The following is a 25,379-nucleotide window of genomic DNA, read 5'->3' as shown; positions in this document are numbered from 1 at the left end:
ACAGAAATAATTTCTTGGGTATAAAATGCAAATGTTTCCAGATCTGTCACGAGATACACAAAAACGCTGATGCAAATTCTTAATGTTAAAGCCAGGTGTTATTGCTCTTGGGTGACTTTTTTCCTTCATCACCCATGTAAATGTGTGATATTGAATCAAATGCAAAAATATGTCTTCTTTGATCCTAGCCAACTGACAACCTTCTTGTCAGCGGCTCTCCTGAAAAAAGGAGGGGGAAAATGAGCACTCTCTGATTGTTTGATTTCCTTCCTCAGCTAACATAACTATTTGCTTTTTATCTTTTATTTCTTGATTATATTCTCGCTGATTCTATCTTTTGGATTCTTTATGAGGACTTGAATTGAAACTAAACGATATTTTCTTATGATAGTAGATTATAATTTGTATTGTATTTTATTTTCTGCTTAACTTTACCTTTCTGTACAAGTGGATACTTGATATGTTATTGAAAAATGATAAATAAGTTTTCTGTTTGATGCAATGGAGCTCAATTGTGTAATAAATTCAGAAGTAATTTGATGAGGTCTTGGTCATTGATCTAGTGCCATTTTTAATAATGACAAACTTCTTCTTTGGGTATGCTTATGTAAAGTGCACATACATCCAAAGTTTTGTTGTCAAGGAGCATGAACATTTTGGATGCAGTGGCAGTCAGATCACGCTTTTTCAAATTTATGATGCAATTACAAAAGTGCACATCATTTTGATTTGATTTTCTTCTAACATTTGGTTTTGATAATATCTTCCATAACATTACATTGCACAAATAGCAGTCTCATAAATATTGTTCTTTTACTTGTAATTAACAACAGTTTTACGTAATATGCTTTTATAACATTGTACTTATTGGTAATCAATAGAATTACAAATGATGGTATTTCCTTCACAAGGTAAAGATATAAGGCTCCTTTTACAGTGCAAAGCTGTGGTAGAGTTACCGTAGGCCAGTGAGGTAAATGTTCCAATGCTAATAGGAATTCTATGAGCATTGGAGCATTTACCTTGCCATAACTTCAGCATTATCTATATTTATAAGAACATAAGAACATAAGCAGTGCCTCCGCCGGGTCAGACCATAGGTCCATCCTGCCCGGCAGTCCGCTCCCGCGGCGGCCCAAACAGGTCACGACCTGTCTGCATCACCAGAAGGGGCTCCCTTGCCACCTTGGTTTCTCATTGAAGTCCTATCTTCCCATCGTAGTCCTAACCCTCCGGTCTTGCACATGCACGACCTGTTGGGTTTCTATACTTATTACCTGATTAGCTTTCTATACCTGTGTTACATCCCAGCACCTCTCTCAGTATCCCACGATCCCTTTATCCCTCAGGAATCCGTCCAATCCCTGTTTGAATCCCTGTACCGTACTCTGCCTGATCACTTCCTCCGGTAGCGCATTCCATGTGTCCACGACCCTTTGGGTGAAAAAAAACTTCCTTGCATTTGTTTTGAACCTATCTCCCTTCAGTTTCTCCGAATGCCCCCTCGTACTTGTTGTCCCCTTCAGTCTGAAGAATCTGTCCCTATCCACCCTCTCTATGCCCCTCATGATCTTGAAGGTCTCTATCATATCTCCCCTGAGCCTCCTTTTTTCCAGAGAGAAGAGCCCCAGCCTATCTAATCTCTCGGCGTATGGGCAGTGTTCCAGCCCCTTTACCAGTTTCGTTGCTCTCCTTTGGACTCTCTCAAGTACCGCCATGTCCTTCTTGAGGTGCGGCGACCAGTACTGAACGCAGTATTCCAGATGTGGACGCACCATCGCTCGATACAATGGCATGATGACTTCCCGCGTCCTGGTTGTTATGCCCCTCTTTATGATGCCCAGCATTTATGTTTAATATGAGCCTAAATATTCATTTATATTCATATTTAATTTTCATATTTTTTCTTAATATATGAATAATTTTGGGGCATCATTTGGGGTTTATAACATTCTTGTCTTCTCAAGTAGGGGTGTGAAGCTTAGGACTCCTTTTATCAAGGCGCGCTACGGGGGTTAGCGCGTCGGACATTTCATCACGCGCTAACCCCCACGACAGCCTAAAATCCTAACACCTCGTCAATGGAGGCATTAGGTACTAGCGCAGCAGGCGGTTTAACGTGCGGTTTTCCATGCGTTAAACCGCTACCATGCCTTTGTAAAAGGACCCCTTAGTTGTTTCATTTTTATAGGAATTATGTTTGAACTTTCATTAGTTCTCATATGAACTTTTTCATGTAATATTCCCCCCCCCCCCATTTGCTATTCTGGGGTAAATTTTATGGCAGTTATTTATGGTTATATATTGTCCCTTTTTTATATTCACTTGCCACTTAAACAAGAAATTTGTTCTTTTTATTATTAAAAAAAATATATGTGTATTTACACAATTTATAAAACCTCTTGGTATACCATTTTATGTAATACTGTTTCTTAAAACAGAAAATATTAGGTCCTTAGGTTTCTTTGTATAGTATTCTACTATTTAATTATCTTTTAATTTTTATTTATTTTATTAAATTTAAAGTTTCATTTTACTGTGTTTTGTTTTTTAAATATTTTTAATATACTATGATCACGATGCAGTCTTTAGGATTGAAAGACATGGGTTGAGTCTTTGATTTGCAAAATAAAGCATCTCTACTTATATGGTCACCTTCACTGTTTCTATATTTGTGATTTCTCATCTCAAGAAGGTGGTTTCTCCTGCTTTTCATCATTCTGGATGAAGTAACAGGTTCCCCCAAAACAATGGTATACCAATGGAGATGGGGGTGGGGGGCAGAAGAACTTGGGCCTTGTTTGCTTTCATGGTATGGTTGCTCATTTAGACCTGAACTGAGCATGTGCAATATTTTCTTCCCCATTAACAGGACTCATGAAGATGTCTTCAGCTGGTAGGGCTTGGCATACTTACCAGCAAAGGTAAAATTTTATTGTGTTGGCATCAACAGTGGCTTCAGGAGGAGGGGAAAGGGTACAACAATAGTAGACCCCCCCCCCCCTCAGTTCATCTTTGGAAACCTCCCAAAATGGAGTTCTATTTATGCCCTTGCACCAGAAGAAGATTTTGTTTCCACTGATTTTAAACCTCTCTCAAATTTTGAAATATGGGCAGCTCAGAGTCATGGCATCTATTTATTATGCATTTGATCTATTACCTTGCTTCCTGCTTAAAAGCTCTTCTATCTTTTTAAGCAAATGGTTTGATGACCTTATTCCAGGAAGAGGTCATTATAAGACCTAGCTCTCTTAAAACCTGGCTTTTACCCAAACAATCTAAAATATTAATATCCAGTTTCCAATTTTTCTTCTCGGGGAAAATAGCAGGGATGTATATTCATTTGAAATGACAAGGGAAATGTAAACTTTCCCTTGTTGTTTCATATTGCTTCTAACCTGAAATGACAGGTTGCTTTCCAGCGTCATTAAATTTCAGCATTTTCTCCACTATTGTCAACTATCAGATACCAACCAGCCTTGAATCTGTGAACTTTAGGTTGGAAAGTAGCCACCTTCCAGAAGTATTCTTTTTCTTGGGTGCTTGGTATAGCTAACCAATGCTTAACTGTGTCTTTTATTTCTGGTACTAGTTTCTGTTTCATGATTGGCTTTTTGTTTTCAGTAATCGTTGTATACCCTTTTCTGCTGGATGAATTTTGTTGAGGTACAAAAACATTGACTTTCAATAATCTTAATTCTTATCTTGTTCTGGTCTAGTAATCAAAGTTGAAGAGTTCTTGCTGGGAACTCAGGAGCAGAACGAACCAGCTAAAAGATTGACTTAGGGGAGAATTCATCAAGGTATGGTAAAGAATGGCAGATTGTCAAATTCTGAGACATTGGCCTGATGCTTTAGGGCCCGATGTACACAGGGCTATAGGGCTTCATATAATGCCAATCCCCCAGTCTACTACCCCCCAGTTACCATTCTCCTCTAGTCCCCCCAACTTCATGGTACCATCATCCCTCCCAATGCACTCCCCAAAGCATCATCTTCGTATCCCCAATCCCCCTCTCTTAGCAGCAGCATCATATCTCTACCCTAGGCAGCTTATTTCTAACCCCAGAGCTAGACAGCATCCTCCTATCGCAAATCCACCCTACCCCCAGAGAAGGCCTCATGGCCCTTACCTGGTGGTCCACTGATTTCTGGACAGGAGTCATTCCCCTTCACTCCTGTCTGGTCAGCGCCACATGTAAAATGGTGCCCCTAGTGGTAGTTTGTTTCTTTTTATTTGAACTGATCTTTTCTTTTTTGCTGGGAGCTACATTCCACACATCCCCTAGGGAGATCTTGCAAACCTTTTAGGGTACCTCATGTTGGGAAATCTGCACTAGGCTACTCCTCTGCACTACAGGGATAACTGTGAGGCTATATTTTTGAGATTGATACCAGCCTGACGTTTATGTACCTAAACTAAACTAGACTAAAACTTAGCCTTATATACCGAGTCTTCAACCAAAGGAAACTTAATGCAGTTAACAATAAATTTTTAAAAAATAAAGTAAACTGAAATACAAGAGCTAGTTTTCAAAATGTTTAGCGAATAAAAACGTTTTTAAAAAATACTGGCGACCGTGATAATGTGGACTAGGACATGGTTGATTAATTGCCTATGTTTTAATGCTCTCTATATTGAGTTTGCTGTGGTCATTCATGAATATTTGTTATTAATGTATTGTAACGAATAATCAAATAAAGAATTTTAAAAAATTAAATTAAATTAAAAAAAAAAACATTTTTAGAAGTTTAGGGAAAAGTTGGAAGGAACTGGGACACCTCAAAATTAGGGGAAGTTCATTCCATAGTTGGGGAAATTTAAACGCCAGAGAGCTGCTAAAATTCTTAACTCCTTGAATTCCTTTCCTACAAGGAAGAGAAAGTTTAAATCGATGAATGCCTCTCGCATATGAAAATCTATAAACATTCCATAGCAGAGGAACAAGAGGAGCAAAGATACCATGTAAAATCTTAACAACAATACATAAACACTTAAATTGAATTCTAAAATAATCCGGGAGCCAATGGAGAGAGAAAAGCAAAGGAGTCACATGGTCAAATTTGCTCTTTCCATAGATCAACTTCGTGGCGGTATTCTGAATCAATTGTAGTCTTTGAAGGCAGTTCTTAGTGATGCCAAGATAAATGGCATTATAATAATCTAACTGGGATAATATAATAGATTGGACCAAAACAGAAAAAGGACAATGGAAAAGAGATCTGACCTTCCTCGACATTCGTAAGCTGAAAAAACATTTCTTAACCAGAGAGTTTATTTGTTCAAAAGCTGGATGTTTCACTTTAGAAAATGGCTATTCATTTTGGACATTTTCAGTGTAAAAACATTCATCTCACAACCATAATCAAAAAGGAAATCTAGACATTTTTCCTTTTGATTATGGCTGTTATATAGACCTTTTTTATTTGGATTTTATGAGCAGGACATTTCTTTTGGAGGGGATTAGATTTTTTTAATGCCTCTTTAAACATTTTAACAAACTTGGAAACATTTTAAAGGTTTGTCACATTTGTTTGACAAGCCAATTTGAATAAATCCCAAATGAAATAAAAAGATTTGCAGAGGATATTTGAAAAATTTGGTTTAAATGTTTCCAAATTGACAAATTTGCTAAGGAATTTTGAATGCATAGAACAATTTTTGCAAGCCCTCTTAGATTTCTTCTGTTTTATCCAAATCTACTTAAAAGTGTAATACATTTTCCTACTGGATCAGCTGACAATTAAAAATTCCTATCAGAACTCTTAAAAATTATCTGGTCTGAAAATGAAAATGAATATGCATACTTCTACTTAGACATAAAAAATATATACATTATATTGTATAAAAATGTTTGATAACAGTGAACTCTATGACTTCCTGAAGTCTGATGCTTAAAAGCAAGAGTAAAACTTGCTACTTCTATGCTCCCTCATTCTTGGTTGTTTTTTTTTTTTTTTGGGGGGGGGGGGTTTCTCATAATTATATTTATTAGCAATTGCAAAAGGGAACATACAACCAAAAAGGGAGCAAATGTGAACAGTACAATGGTCAAGGGATAGAACCAGAGAAAAGTCAACAAATAAGACAAAGTATAAGAAATCCTTGGTTAGATCATTCTGATAAAACTAAGATGTCTGATATCATCAGATTGCACAGATGGGAGAAAACTGGAATATACAGGCTGGGATCTTTAATATGGGAAGTGACACATCAAACCTTAGTAACAGTGTGTGACAAGTTTCAACTTGTTCAGTGCAGTCAGTCGTTTGAGAGAAGGTGTGTTTTAATGTGTGTTGTAAATCATGGATCACGAACAACATGAAATTTTGTTTGAAACTGCAAAAAAGTGCTAAAGAAACACACAAAATGTTACAATTAGTTTATGGTGTTGCTGTAACAACCACAAAGGTGGTTTACAAGTGGTTTGAGCAATTTCATAATGGTTGTGAATTGATTGAAGATGAGGAGGACATCCATCAACATCAAAAGTCCAAGAGAATGTTGAAAGAGTAAGCAAAATGATTGACTATTAGGGACATTTCTGAGGATCTGAGCATCTCTCATGGTTCTGTTCAAAACATTTTAACAACAGATTTGAACAAAAGGTGCAACCTGAGAAATGGGAAAATGGTTTCATCCTCCATTTTGACAATGTCGTCTTTTACTATAATACATTTTTTAAAATTTAAACATTTACCATATTTTTTGATCACATCTCATATATAAGGTGAGAGGAAAAAAGAGTTCTATTCACATCAAATGTAAATTTGATGTGGTTATTTTTGAAACTCCTCCCAGCCATGTCACTTATAGTAGACTCATTTTGTTACATTTAGCATCCAGTCAAAATTGGACAACCTGGTAGTTATGTATAAAAAAACAAATCCTATGCATGAGCAGCTAGTAAAATATGCATTGTCCATATGTTCAAAAATATATTTAACACAAACTGTCTGCATCTCAGGTAAACCCATGACCATACAATAATTGTTCATGCAGTGATGTGTCAGCAGACAAATGATCTGCTAGAAGAATTCAGAGAATCACAACTATACATCAAGACAGAAGAAAGATTCATTCTTACTTGACTGATCAGTGGGGTGTTTGTTTTTTTTCTTTAACATATGAGAGAGTTGCTTCATAAGTCATGGCAACTATTTTTTTCTCTTGAAAATGCGCCAACACTGGAAATCTAATATATATGTTTGAAAGTGTGTGACATGTACTTCTTAATGTTGCCACCAGATGAGAAATGAGTGCGGCAGTCTCTGGTAGAGGAGAAACAAAAAACATGACATTTGAAATTATTGTTTTATTATAGCATACAGTGGACAATATGAACAACAAAGTACAAGAACTAACTGTTTAACTGTTAACATCCTTCAAAGTAGTCTCCTATGTTGTCTTGTTTATCATCCAGTTCTTGAGGGATATTCTGTGAATTTACAGTATTACAAGTATTACAGTATCACCAGTGTCATGAAGTATGAGAAAAACGTTCAGAACTGTTGTATAATGCCATAATCCTACATGACAACGCTTTGAAGGATGTTTACATAGAAACATGGCAGATAAAGGCCAAATGGCCTATCCAGTCTGCCCATCCAGAGCATCCACTATCCTCTCCTCTCCCTAAGAGATCCCATGTGCATCTCCCATGCTTTCTTGAATTCAGACACAGTCTTTTTTTCACCACCACCTGTACTGGGAGACTATTCCACATATCTACCACATTTTCAGTAAAAAAGTATTTCCTTAAATTACTCCTGAGCCTATCAACTCTTAATCTTATTCTAAGCCCTCTCACTCTGGAGTTTCCTTTCAGCTGAAAGAGATTTGTTTCATGCGTATTTATGCCACATAGGTATTTAAACTTCTCTATCATATCTCCTCTCTCATCTTCCCTCTAAAATATATACTGAGATCTTTAAGTCTGTCCCCATTTGGCTTATGAAGTAGACTATCAACCATTTTAGTTACCTTCATCTGAACTGACTCCATCCTGTTTATATCTTTTTGAAATTGCAGTCTCCAGAATTGTGCACAATATTCTAAATGAGGTTGCACCAGAGTCTTTTACAGGGAATCAAAATACCTTCCTTTTCCTACTGGCCATTCCTCTCACTATGCACCTAAGCATCCTTCTAGCTTTCGCCATTGCTTTTTCAACCTGTTTGGCCACCTTAAGATCATCACATACTATTAGACCCAGATCCCGCTCCTCTTTCATGCACAAGATTTCTTCACCTCCTAATGCATGACGTTGCATTTCTTAGCATTAAATCTTAGCTGCCAAATTTCAGATCATTCCTCAAGCTTCACTAGGTCCTTCCTGATGTTTTCCACATCATCAGGGGTGTCTACTCTATTGCATATTTTAGTATGATCTGCAAAGAGGCAAATCTTACCAGTTAGTACTTCAGCAATATTGCCTACAAAAATGTAAAAAAAACCCCAAACAGGCCCAAGAACCAAACCATGAGGCAAACCACTGGTAATATTCTTTTCCTCAAAGTGATCTCCATTGACCACTACCCTCTTTTGCCTTCCACTAAACCAGTTCCTCGCTCAGGGCTAGATGCACTAAAGCCTCTGATCATCTAACGATCATCACTAAACCGATTTGACTGGTTTAGCGACCGAACGTATTTGCGACACGATGCTGTAAACAGGCTCACATCATAGTTTTTCATGTGATCCTACATTCTCAAATTCTGGCATATAAATGAGGTCAGTAATATTAAAACCAGGCATCTGATCGATGCCCTAAATTTGCCAGACCGACCTGGAAAAGTCAACAGGTCTAGCTAGCCCTGTCAGTCTGCCTGTTTTTATCATTTTTTTCTATGGGCACAGATGTAGTATGTGCATATAATTATACCACACCCTCACAAAAATGTACCAGACAAATTACCCCAATCTCACATATGATGGACTCGAGAAATGATGTAAATTCTTTCTTTTTTCTTTATTCTGTATTCTGTTATTCAAAATAAATGATTAATTCATTCTCTTTTAAATGTATTCTTCAATCCTTCTGTAGTTGCGTAGATTGACTTATCAATAAGATATAGAGACCATTCATATACAAATATCACTGAAAGCTCATACAGTGATGGAAAATACTGTTAGAATTACCTCAGGAATAGAGAAACCTCAATTGCTCAAGTGCTCAAGTTTGTCTTTTTAGAACAAGTCTTAGTCAAAACTGTCTGATACGAGCCATTATAGGTTTCAGCACTCTCGCTATTGACTATTGATATTATTCTTGAACTTATTTTTTAAGTGAATAAATATTTAAGATTACTTAGCTTATATCAGTATAATATGTTCCTTATTCCAGATGGAGTGGTTACAAACTATTATCTCAAATAAGATATAGGTCACAGGCTCCACGGAGCATCTCCGTTTCACTCAAAACTGAGCTTCATCAGGAGATATACAACCGAATAATAAGTTGATTGCACTACAAGAAGAAACAGAAACATATTTCTTATTACAAAAACAGCATTTCTCACTACAGAAAGAATCTGGGGCAGAATGGAATCACTATGCCAAACGGCTACTTAGTAATTGCTATGCAGATAAACTAAACCTTCTTATATCTAATTAAATCTTTTTAAACCTTTTTTTTACTCATTTTTAAACTTTTTAAAAATAATCTCCCCTGGCTGGATGGATACACTGCTGGGTTATTATATTAAGGTGGATTTTATTGCTATAATGCCTAGTAAAAAATTATAGAAGAACACCAGATTCATCTGGTGCGATATAACATTAGCTGAGCTGATGTCACCGGCTGGTAATATTAGTGAATGATGGGGGGAGGGGGGACAGAGGGTAAGGGGAATATATGAGGTGTTATCAAGGGTCTGTAGAATAAGGATTGACAATTTTATAAGAGGAAGTAAGAAAGGGTTAATAGACAGAGCTTGTAAGAAAGAAAAATGATTAAGGAGGTTTTCAAGGTGATGGGGTGGAGCAGTCACGTGATTGGTTGGATGTTGTGGCAGGCTGGAGTGAACTCTGTGAGGAAAGGGGAACAGTAGAGTAGTCTCTTCAGGAAAAGATTATTCTCTTCAGAGTTTATTAATTCTTACTAAAAATATTCTTCTTCATTGTGATTTTAATGTTAGGAAGTTTGGTTTATTTTGAGTAAGGGGATTTTTTACCTTGTTAACTTTCTCTGTGTCTGTGTTTTAGTCAGGGCAGGCTATTTTGTCTGCCAGGTGCTGGATTTGGTGCCTGATTAAGCAGAGGCTGCAATGGAGAGGGGCAGTTTGGGCTCTTCTGTGGAGGTTTAACAGCCTGGCAGTACAACAGTCCCCTGTGTGGAGCAGCAGTTAGCGTTGGGCTGCCATTTGGTGAGTTGTCTGCACGACCGTGGGCAGAGTAGGTTGGCTGTGAGGGAGATGGGATGTGAAAGGTGTTTGCTTGCTAATGTACAGTGTGTGAGAGAGGGACTTACCTGTTGGGGTTATTTTGTGTGACTCAGAGAGGTCTTTCTGTTGAGGTGTAATTTTGCCAGGTTGTTTCTTAGTAGGCTAGTTTAGGGGAGCTGGCAGGTGGTTGGTCTTTAGTTCACGAGGATAGTGACTGGCTGCTCTGTGTGCCACACGGTTGGGCACTTATGGAAAGGTTTGAGGATTTGACGTGAAATTCTGGTGTTAGAGGTAAGGAGGGAGTTGGGAGGTGCTGATGCTGCATTCAGGTGTTTGTTTTTTACAGCTAGGCGGATTTGGTGTTCCCGTGTCTGGGAGCTGAGGAGTACTGGCAGCTGCCATTGCAATAGTTATGTGCTCAGCGGCTGCATGACTGTACGGCATCACTATTTTCGCAGCATTGTGATTTAAAATTTTGATTGGAGTGTTAATAGGGGCCATTTTCCTAATTTTTCTTTTGTGCTGTGGCCTTTCTGGATCTCTTGTATCTTCCTGTGACTGGCATTCTTTCTGGGTCGATTCAGCTTGGTGTCAGCTGTCCTAATTTGTTAGCTTAGCTGGAGTTGACCTGTTCTTGGTGTTTCAGGTACATTCATATTATGTACTTGTGGGTTGTTGGTTTTTTTTTTCTGGGTTTGTGGTGTGTGTGTGTTAGGGGGAAATAGATTTATTGGTGTCTGTCTCTGTGGAAAGGGGGGCATTGTAATAAAAATGAGGGTTTGGTTTATTTGTGCTGGAGAAATTAAAGAGAAAAGATTTTATGGTGTTAGTGGGGAATCATCTAGGTAAGTAGTGAGCAAACTTGAACACAGTTATTGTGTATGTCATGTATAGGAACTACTGAGTGGAGTGCAGAGAAAAGGGTGGATGTGAATTGCTTGTTCACTCTTTCCAAAAATATTAGGACTAGGGTGTGTGCAATGAAGCTATTAAGTACTAGATTTACAACAAACCAGAGAAATATGTATTCATACAACATGTGATTAATCTATGGAATTCATTGCTGGAGAATGAGGTGAAATCAGTTAGCTTAGCGGGGTTTAAAAAAGGTTTGGATACTTTCCTAAAAGAGAAGTACATAGGGCCTTTTTGAGATGGCTTGGGGAAATCCTCTACTTATTCCTATGATAGGCAGCATAATTTCTGTTTTATTACTAGGGCATGGAATTTGGATTATAGGATCTCACTAGGTTCTTGGGTCCTGGGTTAGCTACTGTTGGAAACAGGATACTATTCTTGCTGGACTTTTGGTCTGTCCCAGTATCACAATTCTTATATTCTTATGAGGTGCAAGGCATCAGAGGCACTATTGGATAGAGTTAAGCGGGGGTTAGTCGAGTAGTCTGGAAAGTGAAGATGGAGATGGCAGGATAAATAGCTGCCACGGTAATGATTGGGTACAAGACATTTTTAGATTTATTAGGGATAGGAAGACGTGCAAAAGTGATATTGTGGAACCCAAGGGGGCAATAAGTAGCAGCTGATAAAAAGAGCTGACTTCTTCACTAATATTTTCTGTTCTGGGTTCACAGCTGAAGGTTTGGGGAGGAGGGTGTACAAACACCTCATGTGACTGGGGCAGGAGGTGTAATAAACCCTGATTGATTTTCAGTGGCTTGGGTTTGTGAGGGTTCGGGTGGATACTGCGAGGTACATCCAAGGGTAATGCAGGAATTTGGGGGTAGCTCTGGTGACTCTGCTGCCTGACCTTCTCACTGCTTCTTTAGAGTCGGGAGTGGGTAATGCTGGAATAGAGCAGGGAGGATGTGGTTTCTCTCCACAACAAATGGAAAAAAGGCAGCACTAGGGATATACAGGCAGGTAAGTTTTTGGTAAGTAACTCAATAGAAACACTTTTACAACAGAGCTTGGGGATTCACTAGAGATGGGTTTGGATAAGGGGAGTGTGGTGAATATGGTGTATTTTGATTTTAGTAATTTTACCATTTTCATAGGCATATCGTACTCAGTGTTCTCGGTATGGGGGCTCCACTGATGGTCTGGGGCAGGAACTAGTTGGTCAGTAAGGTGTCAGTGGGTTGTGGTCCCAGGAGATGGCTATGCCAAGGGGGGATCTTATCAGTAGTGTGTTTGAAGATTTGTTATTGGGCTTGTTCTTTTCACAATTTTGTAAGTGGGATTGTTGTAGGGTTGTAAGTAAGATTTGCCTTTTTGTGGAGGAGGCCAAAACAGTAATGGACCAGACAGTCCTGATGGTGTGCCTAACAAGGATGGGCTTAAGTTTGTAGAATGGCTTCCTATTGTGCAGCTCAGATTTCATGCTCGCATGGTGTGATTATGGGGTGAAGACCTTGGTGTACGAATGAGAAGTGGGGTTTAGTGTGATTATATGTGATGAGCTTCAGGAGGCAACCAGGTTATAATAGTGCTAGCAAAAGCTAGACAGATATTTGGGTGCATAGGGATCAGTATGGCCAGCAGGACAATGGAAGTTTGCTGCCCCTCTAAAAATTTTGGTAAGACCTCCTTGTGAATTTTGTGTACATTTAAGTTCAGTTCAAAGGAAAGCTACTAAAAGGGTTGATGGTCTATGTCCTATAGGCATATGGGAACTGAGTTCATGATCTCCATCTGTATACTTTGAGGAAGGGCATGAGAAGGGAGATAATAGTGATGTTTAAATACCTATGTGGCCTAACTATACATGAGATGACTCCCCTTTTATTAGACAGCAAATCCAGAGTAAGAGGGCAAGGGATGCAGTGCAGCAGTGCTGGGCTCTGCAGTACTGTATGGCACTATGTTGTTACAGAAGGTGAGGTAGATGCATGAAATAGTTTCTGAATTGGGGAAGGCATTGGATAGGCACATGGACTCTCTGGGAGAGAGGAGAAGTTAATTGTTGCTGTGGAGGGGTATACTGGCTGGACATTTTGGTCTTTATCTGCCCTTATGTTTTTTCTAGGTGGCTTTGCTTATGTCCTCAGACTGGATTACGAGGAACTGCAAGGCGCTGGCTAAGTGCTGGGAGCCAAACTGCTTTGTTTGACTCATTTTCTGCAATTTTTGGGTGCCAGAGGTGTGTTGCTCTTTTCTCATATGGAGCAGCCGAATGTTCTATTAGTTCTGTATGGTTTGTTTGTAGGATGATTTTGGAAGATGGTTCACTGGACATTTGCTGGTGTGGGAATTTTATGGAAGTTATGAAATTGGTACTGAAATTGGCTGTGGGTGTGTGTGATCCAGTGTCCATGTGCAGGGTTTACTTGTTTGTTTGTTTTTTGTATGAGGGTTTGGTGACATTTGTTTGCAGTATTGCCTGATGTGTGCACTTCATGATTTGTAGTGGTGCTCTGGCGATTAGCCTTTTTGTGGCACTTATCAGCTTATCGAGTGGGTGAGCTGGCACCTTCTCAACCTGCTATTGTGTTCAAGGGGTAGCTGTTTGAAGATGCTGGGTTGACTGCAGGTTAAATGCAATTGCCTATTCCCTGGTCACCTGCTTAGAAGGATCAGGAATTTGGATTCTTTTGTACGTGTGTGTGGAGTAACGGGAATGTGCAGTATCTTGTGTACCATTCTAGTGGGCTGGGGAGGATTGTCTTAGCTGTTTCTGAGTCCAGTGGGGCATGGACTATAGATTTTATGGTTAGGTGTATGGAGCATTTGTTGGGAATGACTCTTGCTAATCCTTTTCCAGCAAATATAATTTCCTAATCTCCTATTCTGTTTCACTTCTGATTCTTTTGATGGGTTGTGACATTTGTTCAGTAAAAGGAGAGGATTTCATACTGCCCCTGAGGCGGGATCTGTTGTCTGCTGTCTGTGTTTTCCCTAATGCTCCCACCCCTTTTGTTTTGTTTGGTCCTCTATTGAGTGTGTAAGGAGGACTGGGACATGGTTGCTATTGAGTGGTTGCATAAATGGGTTTAATACTAAGCTTTTGGAGTTACGGATAGCTTTTGGGGGTTTAGAGTGGTTTCTCATGAGTTTGTTGCAACTGTTTACCCTAGACATTATTGTCCTGATGCTGTCTACTTTTCAGGCATAGGTTTGGCCAATTTTATTGGGGTACTCTTTAGGATTTGTTGGAGACTTGTTTTAAAGATGTTGGCCACAGCTTATGAGGTGGGGGAGCAGTGACAAGCTCGAGGCTGTCACCGCTTGTGGCGGAAAATGGGTTTTGGCCCAGTTGGATCTGGGAGATGAGCAGTTAATAAATAAATAAATGTAACACTCGTATGCGATACCGCTGCGAGGAGAAGCATGGCCTTGCGTCACCGTGGATCATGTTTGGGGGAGGGGAAGCATGACCTTGCGTCACCGTGGGTCATGTTTGGGGGGAGGGGAGGGGAAGCATGACCTTGCGTCACCGTGGGCCATGTTTGGGGGAATGTTATAAATTTAAAGACTTAACGGGAGCTAGTTTCGACACCGAATAGCTCCCTGGGGATGTGTGAAATATGCATTGGGGGTTAGTTGGTTTTTGGACACAGATTGTATTGTAAGTGAAGATAATAATCAGATAGATAATAAAGCTGCGGCCAAATATTTATTCCAATAAAACTGAGTTGTGTGATTATTGATTGATGGTGGTTAGCTTTCAGTTGCAGGTGACGAGAATGTGAATGCTAATGTTACTTCCAAACCAATTTGGGCTTAGCTAGTACATTGACTTTAACTGATAACTAATAACTAATAATGGCTAGCCCCCATACATACTCCTCACTTGCATTTCATTGCCTTAAAAGTATTTACACTAACTCATTCACAGCCCTTCACAATGAGGCTGGGCCTATGGTTAATTCCGCCGTATGTATTCTCAGCGTGGTGTTGCAGCAATGGTGCCTGCTACTATGGCGTCATCTAAATTTCAAACTTGTTTATGTCTCTACGTTACGACGTCAGTAGCGCAACATCTCCACATAAGAACGTACTGGCTCGACCCCGCGAGTACGGGGCCTGCCCTTATATAAATAAAATTCCTCTTTATGTAAATAGAGTCACTTAATACTATGCAACCATCCCTAGTTAGGATACATTTTAAGTCTTCGTAAGTATTAAAAAGGTTTTAAATTTGGATTTTGGTTTAGATATGGCTAGGTTTAAAAGCTTATTGATGTAATGTATACATTTATAAATGCGCTTTATAGACTTAATGAAAAAATATTAATTCATTTCAAAATCATTAATTAAAGAATTACTATTAATAAAAATATGCATGAAAATCTTTCATTACAAGTTCTGGTTAGAAAAATGTAGACCAATTAATTGTGGAATTGAGCCCTTTAGGGTGTACACATTGAAAACGATGTATTCATCGCTGCTCAACCTGTAGTAGTTTTTTCACCTATCTCCCCCCCCTCGTACTGATTCCTGTACTTGATCAATAATCAAACACCTTAGTTGATCAAAAGTGTGATTGTGTTGTAAACAATGCGCTACAACTGGAGCCTCTTTTCACTGTAAATGAAGGCATGACTTGTGTTCAGCCATCCAAACTCTAAATGGTCTTGTGGTTTTGTCTATGTAGATCTTAGAACAAGGGCACTGTATGCAAGTACAGAAGGATTGAAGAAGAAATTTAAGAGAGAATGAATTAATCATTTATTTTGAATAACAGAATACAGAACAATGAAAAAAGACAGAATTTACATCATTTTTGGGTCCATCATATGCGAGATTGGGATATGTGTATATAACAAACACACAATATCTGACCCATAAAAAAATGATGAGCCACCCCCCCTTATTAAGGTCCTCCCCAATGACCCCCCCAAACCCAAACCCCCCTGTGCCAGCCAAAATCAGCAAGAGGGATGCTCTCTTGCTCACCACAAAATTTCCCCTGCTCTATCCTACCACAAGGCCCCCCCCAACCAACCTCTCCCTTCCCCTGCTCCCCTTCCTACAAAAAAATTAGAAGGAGGGATGCCCACTCCAACTGCCATTGGATGCCCCTGAACCCCCCGAACCCACACACACCACTTAGGGGGCCCTTAGGCATCTGAGCCAATCATGGCCTTAGTTCCCTCCCTGTGCATTCCAGGATGCACCAGGAAGGGGAAGACCTGACATTTTGCAGTGGAAGGCCTGAAGAGTAGGTGCGACTGGGCATCCCTCCTGCTGTCAACTAATTTACAAGTACTGGGGGGAGGGTCAGGGTGGTGAGGGGGGTTTAGGGCATCCGATGGCAGGAGGGACTGGGCATCCCTTTTGCTAATTTATTTTTGTAGGAAGGGGAGCGTGGAGGGGTCAATTTTGGGGGCTTGTAGGGGATAAGTGTGGGTAGGCTTATGCGGTGGGCAGGAGGGACTGGGCATCCCTCCTGCCAATTTTGGCTGCCATGGAGGTTCCATGGTGGCAGGAGGGAGTTGGCATTCTTCCTGGGTTGTTTGGGGGGAGGGGGAAACTAGCATGGGTATTTTATTTAATGGGGCAGATATTGTGCATGTATAACATTAAAAAAGAAAAAAGCCCCAACAATTGAATGGCAGGAGGCTTGTTTGGGGCTTTCCTCTGCCGCTCAGCTGTTTGAGCTTCCCCAAACCAGCTCTTAGCATGTGTCCAGTCGCTCTCAGAGTAACTGGTCTTAAAGGGATTGCTACGAATCTCTATGTAAATAATTTGCATGGAAACCTGTTGGAACAACGATCGCTGTTCCACAATCAGCTGAAAAATTGGCCAACAGTAACTCGCACAGTCTTAGCGACCATGTTTAGTGCATCTAGCCCTTAGTACTCCACTTTGGCACCAATACTTAGGGCACTTATTTTATTAGATGCCTAAGTGGAATACTGTCAAAGGCATTGATAAAATTTAAATGCACCACATCGAACACTCTCCCTCTCTCCAATTTTCTGGTCATACAGTTAAAGAAATTGATCAGATTTGTCTTACAAAACCTGCCTACAGTAAATCCATGTTGCTGGATTCCAGAAATTGCACTGTTACCTGCTTTAAAAGCATTTCCTTCAATTTATTTACCACAGAAATCATACTTACTAATCTGAAGTTCCCTAATTCTTCCTTTCTTCCACTTTTGTGGAGAGGGGCCACATCCGCCCTTCTCCATCCTCAGGTACCATTCCAAAATCTAGAGAAGCATTGAAAAGGTCAGCTAGCGAAGCCACCAGAACTTCCCTAAGTTCCCTCAGTACCCTTTCTCTTCATTTGTGTAAAGGTATTTAGTGATTCAGTTACCTGAGGGCTTATATGAGGGACTTTGATCACCCTGCCTCAACTATGTACACCATCCAGCCCTATTGCTTTGTCTACCTTTAGCTTAGCTAGCTCCTCATGAACACAATCCTCTGAAAATCGATCAGGGTCTACTATACCACCAGCTCTATTTGCTTTTGTCTTCTACAGTCCCACTTCTGGTGCTTCAGCTGTGATCACAGAGCAGAAATATTTAAGCAATTCAGCCTTATATTTATCAACTTCTATATAGTCCTCTTCTTCACCTTTGAGTCTCTCAAAGCTACTTTGCACTTCCTCCCATCACTAATATATCTAAAAAATGTCTTGTCTCCCTATTTTACTCTCTGCTCTTTTTTCTTCCATTTGCATCTTTGCTTTCCTGTCTACTCAACCAGCCTCTCTTAACTTTTCCAGATATTTTTGCCTGTCTTCTTATTTCTGCGATGTTCTGTAGTTTATGAAAGCTAATTTCTTTCTCCTTACCTTCTTAGCAACTATTTTTAAGAACCAAAGCAGCTTTCTTTTCCTCGTACTTTTACTTACTTTTCTTACAAAATGGTTTGTTGCCTTTACAATAGCTCTTTTCAATTTTGCCCACTGCTTTCCAACTTCTTCCAGATGTTCCCTTGGCATAATCCCCCAACTGAACAAAGTTAGTTTTTTTTAAAGTTTAAAACCTTCACTTTTGAATGAGCCCTCTCTACACCTGTCTTTATATTAAATCACACAAAGTGTTGATCACTGGATGCCAAATGATCACCCACTGTAACATCAGAAACACTTTCTCCATTTGTAAGTACTAAGGGCTAGATTCACTAAGCAAACCGATCGTGGCCTTTGCCACCCAATTTCCCTCTGACCTGATTCACTAACCTCACTCCCCATCCGCTCCGCACTCAATCCGATTATCGCATGCAAATGAGGGTAAATGGCATGGCAATTTAAGGCACACCGACTGGCCTGGCCGATCAAAAACCATGCGACTGCTGAGGACCAGTCTCTCACTGAAATCCCAGCCCTGCAGCCCAGAAAAACTGCTCTCTGCCACCCTGCCTGCCTGTGTGTTCAAGCAGCAAGCTTTCCTTTCCGTCCACCTCGTTCTCTACGAAACACCCAGTGCTGCGGCTTCTCTCTTCCTCCTCCTGTTTTGTATGCAAATGCAGTTGGGAGGAAAAAAAAAAAGCAGTGGTGAGGTAGTACAAGATCCTAGCCCAGCCATCGTTGGCTGTTTCACCTCACCGGGACTGAGCTTCCCACTAGCAGCTTGAAAAATGTCTAAAGAAAGAAGCAGGCAGCATCGAGGTCAGCATAGGGAAGGAGAGGAGAAAAATACCTAAACGCCATCCTCTTCCAAGTCATTGGGCTCTCTCCTGCTCTCTCACACTGAGAGGAGAAACTCTGCTCAACTTGGAAAATGGCCAGTATTTGAAATTCACACAGTTAATAATACAGCCACGCTGTATCTGTTGCTTACAACAGCTGAACCAAAGAGGGATAAAAGTGCCGCCTCGACATATCGCAGTGCACCCCCACTTTCCCACAGATTAAAACCCTGGAGGCAAGAAGGGGAGGGAAGGCAGAGGTGAAGGCGCATAAAGCCGGGCTGGGGCTGGGCTGCTTAGGCAGGTTCCCTGCTCCAGGAGTGACAGGCTGACACACAGGGTGAGGGGAGAAGCCTAGAAGAGGAAGGCACTTGCGTCGCGATCGCTCAACAGCGAACCGTGGGCATGTTTGTGGGCATGCTTACAACTAGATAATTTGAATGCATGAACTATTGTGGATCGGTCGCCCAGCATGACTCGGCCATGGATCGCACTCGGATTGCCCAAAAAAATGAGGTTAGTGAATCTAGGTCTAAGTCCAGTATGTCCCCAGCCCACGTTAGTTCCATTACCAACTGCTGGAACAGTTCTCTTTGCAGAGAATCCTAGATCTCCCTATTTCTAGAATATCCTGCACTAGGGATACTCCAATCAACATCTGGCATATGAAAATCTCCTGTTAGTATTACGTCACCTTTTACAGCTATATTTTGAATGTCTTCTATTAAATCTCTGTCTACTTCTTCCATCTGTGCAGGATGCCTGCATATCACACAAATATAAGTATGAGATTTTCCATTCCCTCTTGATCAAGAACCTTGGTTGCTGCACTTCAAGTGTTAGTATATACTGCTTTCCAGACATTGTCCCTTTTTCTCATTTGTGTAAAGGTATTTAGTGATTCTGTTACTTGAGGGCTTATATGATCACCCTGCCTCAATGATTCTAGTTTAATGCTTTCTTCAGTAGGTTATCCAGTTTGATGCTTCTTTGATAGATGCACACCATCCCTCTCAGCATCCCTTGGAAAATCATCTCATGGTCCAGGAAGCCAAAACACTCATGATAACACTATCTGCTCAGCCAAGCATTCATCTCCAGGATGTGAGCTTCTCTGCCCTGGTCTTTACCTCAACAGGAAGGAATGATGAGATCACCACCTGCGCACCTAACTGCTTCACCTTCTCTTCCATAGCCACAAAGTTACTTTTCATACATTTGTAGAGGTACTTTGCCAACATGGATGAGTAGCATCAGACAACAGTCATTAGGCTTGATGAGTCTGGGCAACCTCTTAGTAACATCTCAAATTTTGGCACCAGGCAGACAGCACATCTCCTGAGATTCAAGTCTGGTCTGCAGATGGATGCCTCTGTACCCCTCAGAAGGGGATCACCAACTACCACTACCTTTCGCCTCCTAGTGTCACAGATTCAGCAACTTTGGGGATTTCAAGCTTTGGCCCTTTCTCTCCCTGGGATGCTCTCACCTCCTCTATTTCCAGGGCTGCACACCAGTTCTTCAGTTCAAGGATAGGTGTAGTCTCAGTATCGACTGTGTGCTTGGTTTAGTGAAACAGCTAAAATTTATTACTTGTTTGTTAATTTAAAAAAATTATTTCAAATGTCATGTTTTTGGCTGCTCCCCTACTAGGGATCGCCACACTCATTGTGCATCTGGTGGCAACATTAAGAAGTGCATGTCACACATTTTTAAATGTATATATTAGATTTTCAGTGTTGGTGGATTTTCAAGAGAAAAAAAATAGTTGCCATGACTTATGAATCAACCCTCATATTAAAATTAAAATATGTCTCATAAATACATTCTGCTCAAAATATCTCATCCTTATTTATGTTTAAGATATTTTTAACCTGCACCTATCTATCCCATAATATAATTAAACAGGATTTGTGTGTGTGTGTGGTGGGGGGGAAAGAATTATAATTACTGTCACTAAAGCTTTATCAACCTTTAGAGCAGTTGTTTCTTTTAAAGCATGTTATATGACAAGGGCAATCCATTCATGCATGACATCACCAATAATAAGACAATTTTTCTCATTTTTCCACTAAAAGCACATTTTACTCTCATTTATAGGAAATAAGAGAATGCTATGATAACAGATAATTTCAAGCCTCTGAGAGTTGGAGCAGCTTCATAGCATTTAGAACCCCAGGCCATGGTACCACACTTAGTAAAATGGAGGGGGGGAGGAGGGGGAGGTGCTGCTGAATATTTGCATATAGCCCAACACCAGTAATTTAACCAGCCAGAACCATTTTTGGCCATTGATCTCACTTTGAATATCAACCCCTCTATGTCTAAAAATATCATACCATATCATTTAAATCAATGACTGGACTCTCTTATATGCAAACTGAATACCACCAAAACAATAATGTTAGGATTTGGCAAATGTGAAGAGCTATTACCCACTACAATACTGCTTGATTCAGGAAAATTTCTATCATTTAACAGTCTGGTTAAAATTTATTTATTAGGATTTATTTACCATGTGTTTCTGAAGGAATTTACTCAGCAAGAATACAGTAACATAGTAAATGATGGCAGATAAAGACCAGAATGGTCCATTTAGTCTGTCCAACCTGATTCAATCTAAAAATTTGTTTTTTTATTTTTCTTCTTCTTATCTATTTCTGGGCAAGAATCCAAAGCTCTGACCAGTACTGTTTTTAGGTTCCAACTATTGAAGTCTCCGTCAAAGCTCACTCCAGTCCATCTACACCCTCCTAGCCATTGAAGCCCTCCCTAGCCCTTCCTCTACCAAATAGCCATATACAGACACAGACCATGCAAATCTGCACAGTACTGACCTTAGTTATTCAATATTTACTATTATTTCCTGATTCTAGATCCTGATCTTAGTTATTCAATATTTACTATTATTTCCTGATTCTAGATCCTCTGTGTCCATCCCATGCTTTTTTGAACTCCATCACCATTTTCATCTCCACCACCTCTCTTGGGAGCGCATTCCAGGCATCCACCACCCTCTTTGTAAAGAAGAATTTCCTTACATTTCTCTTGAATCTACTACCCCTCAACCTCATATTATGTCCTCTGGTTTTACCATTTTCCTTTCTCTGGAAAAGATTTTGTTCTATGTTAATACCTTTCAAGTATTTGAATGTCTGAATCATATCTCCCCTGTCCCTCCTTTCCTCTAAGGTATACATATTCAGGACTTCCAGTCTCTCCTCATACATCTTTTGGCGCAAACCTTCTATCATTTTTGACACCCTTCTATGGACCGCTTCAAGCCTTTTTGTGTCCTTCGCCAGATACAGTCTCCAAAACTGAACATAATACTCCAAGTGGGGGTCTCACCAACGACCTTTACAGGGGCATCAACACCTTCTTTCTTCTACTGGTTATGCCTCTCTTTATATAGTCCAGCATCCTTTTGGCAACAGCCACCGCCTTGCACTGTTTTTTCACCTTTAAATCTTCGGACACTATCACCCCAAGGTCCTTCTCCCCATCTGTGCATATCAGCCTCTCACTTCCCAGCATAAACTCTCCTTCCAATAATCCCCAAATGCATTACTCTGCATTTCTTTGCATTGAATTTTAGTTGCCAGATATTAGACCATTCCTCTAGTTACAGTAGGAATAAAATGTTAGGAATAATCTTGGACTACTCTTTATCTTTTGAACCTCATATAAAAAAAGGTATTTTATACTCTTAAACAACCTAGAGCAATTCACTTCAGTTTTATTGAAGATCACTTTGCTTTACTAGTTCAGCGTACAGGATTATCATAGCATTGCCATTTGCACTTTCCTTTACCCCTATGAATAAAAACACTGAATTTCAATAAATGCTCAAAACAATTTGCATTTGGCAAACAATCAGCCACAGCTTTATTAACCTAATTAATAATCTCCTTTTTACCTCCCATCATTCCCAAACATAAACACAGTTCAAAAAAGTTATATAAAACATCAAAATATTGAACAGTTAAAAATGTAGGCCCTCTTTTATCAAGCCACGTTATAGGTTTTTTATGTGGTAAAAGCTCCGACACTCATAGGAATTATGTGAGTGTCAGAGCTTTTACTACAGCGGCCGGCAATAGAAAACCCTAACATGGCTTGATAAAAGGGGGCCTTAACCAGTTAAGTTCATACTGAACTAACTGAATTTAACAAGTACTTGATATTCAAAAATTTGCAGGGTTTGCAGTAATGCCAATTCCTGACCTTATGCCAAAGGGGTCATGGAGGTACTACACATGACTTATTGTATTTTTTTCCCAAAGCTCCACAGGTTCAAAAATATTCAATTATTTACCAATTAAATACCATTCATGGTGTAATGATTACACGCAGGGATCTCAAAGTCCCTCCTTGAGGGCCGCAATCCAGTCGGGTTTTCAGGATTTCCCCAATGAATATGCATTGAAAGCAGTGCATGCGCATATTCATTGGGGAAATCCTGAAAACCCGACTGGATTGCGGCCCTCAAGGAGGGACTTTGAGATACCTGGATTACAGAATCCTTGACATAAGCTGTGAAAGCCTAGTTAGTCACTGCTTCTCCAAGCTAGCTGCAGGCTGGTTACAGCAGGGTTACACTGCTGAAGTCTGTTTAGCATTTATAAGACAATTTTCCATCTGATACATATTGGACAGTTTTGCAAGTTTTGATGTTGATGCTTCTCAGGATTATGTAAACATTATGACAAGCAACTTTGAGCATCATATATCTAGAATCAGGGGGTTAATGATTTAGGTGCACTGCCAATATGTAAGCACTTCTATAAACTATGCCCACTATATTAGTGCCTACGTTTAGATGCCAGCTTATAAAATTACCTTTTATACCTATTCCCATTGTAAAATACGCGCACAATATTTTGATCTGCCTTAACCATGCCCAAAACAAGACTCTCAAATCTGTGCAATCCAGGCCATCTCCACCTGTAAACAGTGTCAGTTGAAAAATTGCCAATGTTTACATGTACAATCCATGTGTATAAATGCCACTATTTACAATTTGAGATGACACATGAGGGCTCTTGATTCTATACAATGCACTTGCTGTCAGATGCCTAGATCTGCCTGCCTAGTCAATCTAGGCGCCTAAATGAATTTTGAATTGGTTCAATCGGCAGTTAATTGAACAGCACCATTAAAAAAACAATAAAACAATTTTAAAAAATTATTTCTGGGTAGGTTTCTAATAAGGTAGGCACCATCTAAGCATCTAGAGCGAGGTGCTTAGTGGTACCTACCTGAAAGTAGGCATGGTTACGGGCAGAGTTTGGGTGTGGATCGAGTTAGGCGCCAGTAGGTGGTCTATATTAAGCGTTGATATTTTAGGCCAAGAAAACCCTGACCTAATATGCTATCACCTAACATTTTGATGCCTACCATCACCTAACTCAATTTAGGTGCCGCTAGGTACATTTCTATGAATGATGCCTCCCTTTGAATGACATGGGGTAGATACCGTTTCTATAGGCAACTACTGATTTAGGTATCATTTATACAATTAGAGCCAAGATTTCAAAATGACCTACATGGTCACTCAAAATCTATGGGTAGCAGAACATGCATTTACCAGTTGATTATGACCACTCGTACTACTGAAAATTTGCAGATATGTTCATAGTATGCTGATTAAAAATCTCTTAAAAGACCTGTATATTTTACTAATTCCTGAATTAATTATTTGGCATAACTGAGAAGTGGATCAGATATCTCTCAGTACAGTTGAACACAGTTTTGTTTTCATGAAAGTTGTGTGTGAATAACTTTTGTTATCCCTTGAAGCTACTTCATTAGAAGAGTTGTTAGAAGATTTCAGTCATTGAAAGAACATGATCTCTTTTTTTTTTTTCTCAGTCTTTACTACGAGTGTTGGATTTCAATTTTTTTCAGCACTGTCATAAATCTACTCACCCTTCCTCATGGTTATTTCAACCATTCAAAAATAATTAGACCCACCAATCTTTTAAGAAACATTCTTTAGTAGTGGATATGCAGGGATTCTGCATAATAAACAAATAAGCATGGCATGATACCATTCAACAAGGACTGAAAAGTTTGGGGCAGTGGGGTGTGTTTTAGCGTGAAGAGATGCAGAAGATCATGAGGAGGGATGGCATTTAATAGTTTTACTGTATCATTCTAACTTGTTTACTATTATACAAAGCACTAAAATTTACTGTAAACAAGGCTTAGTACTAAATATAGAGTGCACTACACTTCCCCCTCCCCATTTGCAGTTTCAGCAATCGCGATTTCACATATTCGCAATTTTTGGGAAGGGGGAAAAAAAGAAAAAAAAACATAGTTTAGCCTTCCCTCTGACATCCCGGGCTCATTTGGTGGTCTAGCAGGCTTTCGGGGCAGGAGCGATCTTCCTACGCTCCTGCCCCGTGTAGATCACCAATAGGAAATGGCTGCCATGAGCTC

Source organism: Geotrypetes seraphini, chromosome 6 (assembly GCF_902459505.1).
Source record: "Geotrypetes seraphini chromosome 6, aGeoSer1.1, whole genome shotgun sequence".
NCBI classification, from domain to species: Eukaryota; Metazoa; Chordata; class Amphibia; order Gymnophiona; family Dermophiidae; genus Geotrypetes; species Geotrypetes seraphini.
The sequence above is the reverse complement of the archived record's forward strand: the minus strand, read 5'-3'. Positions refer to the sequence as shown.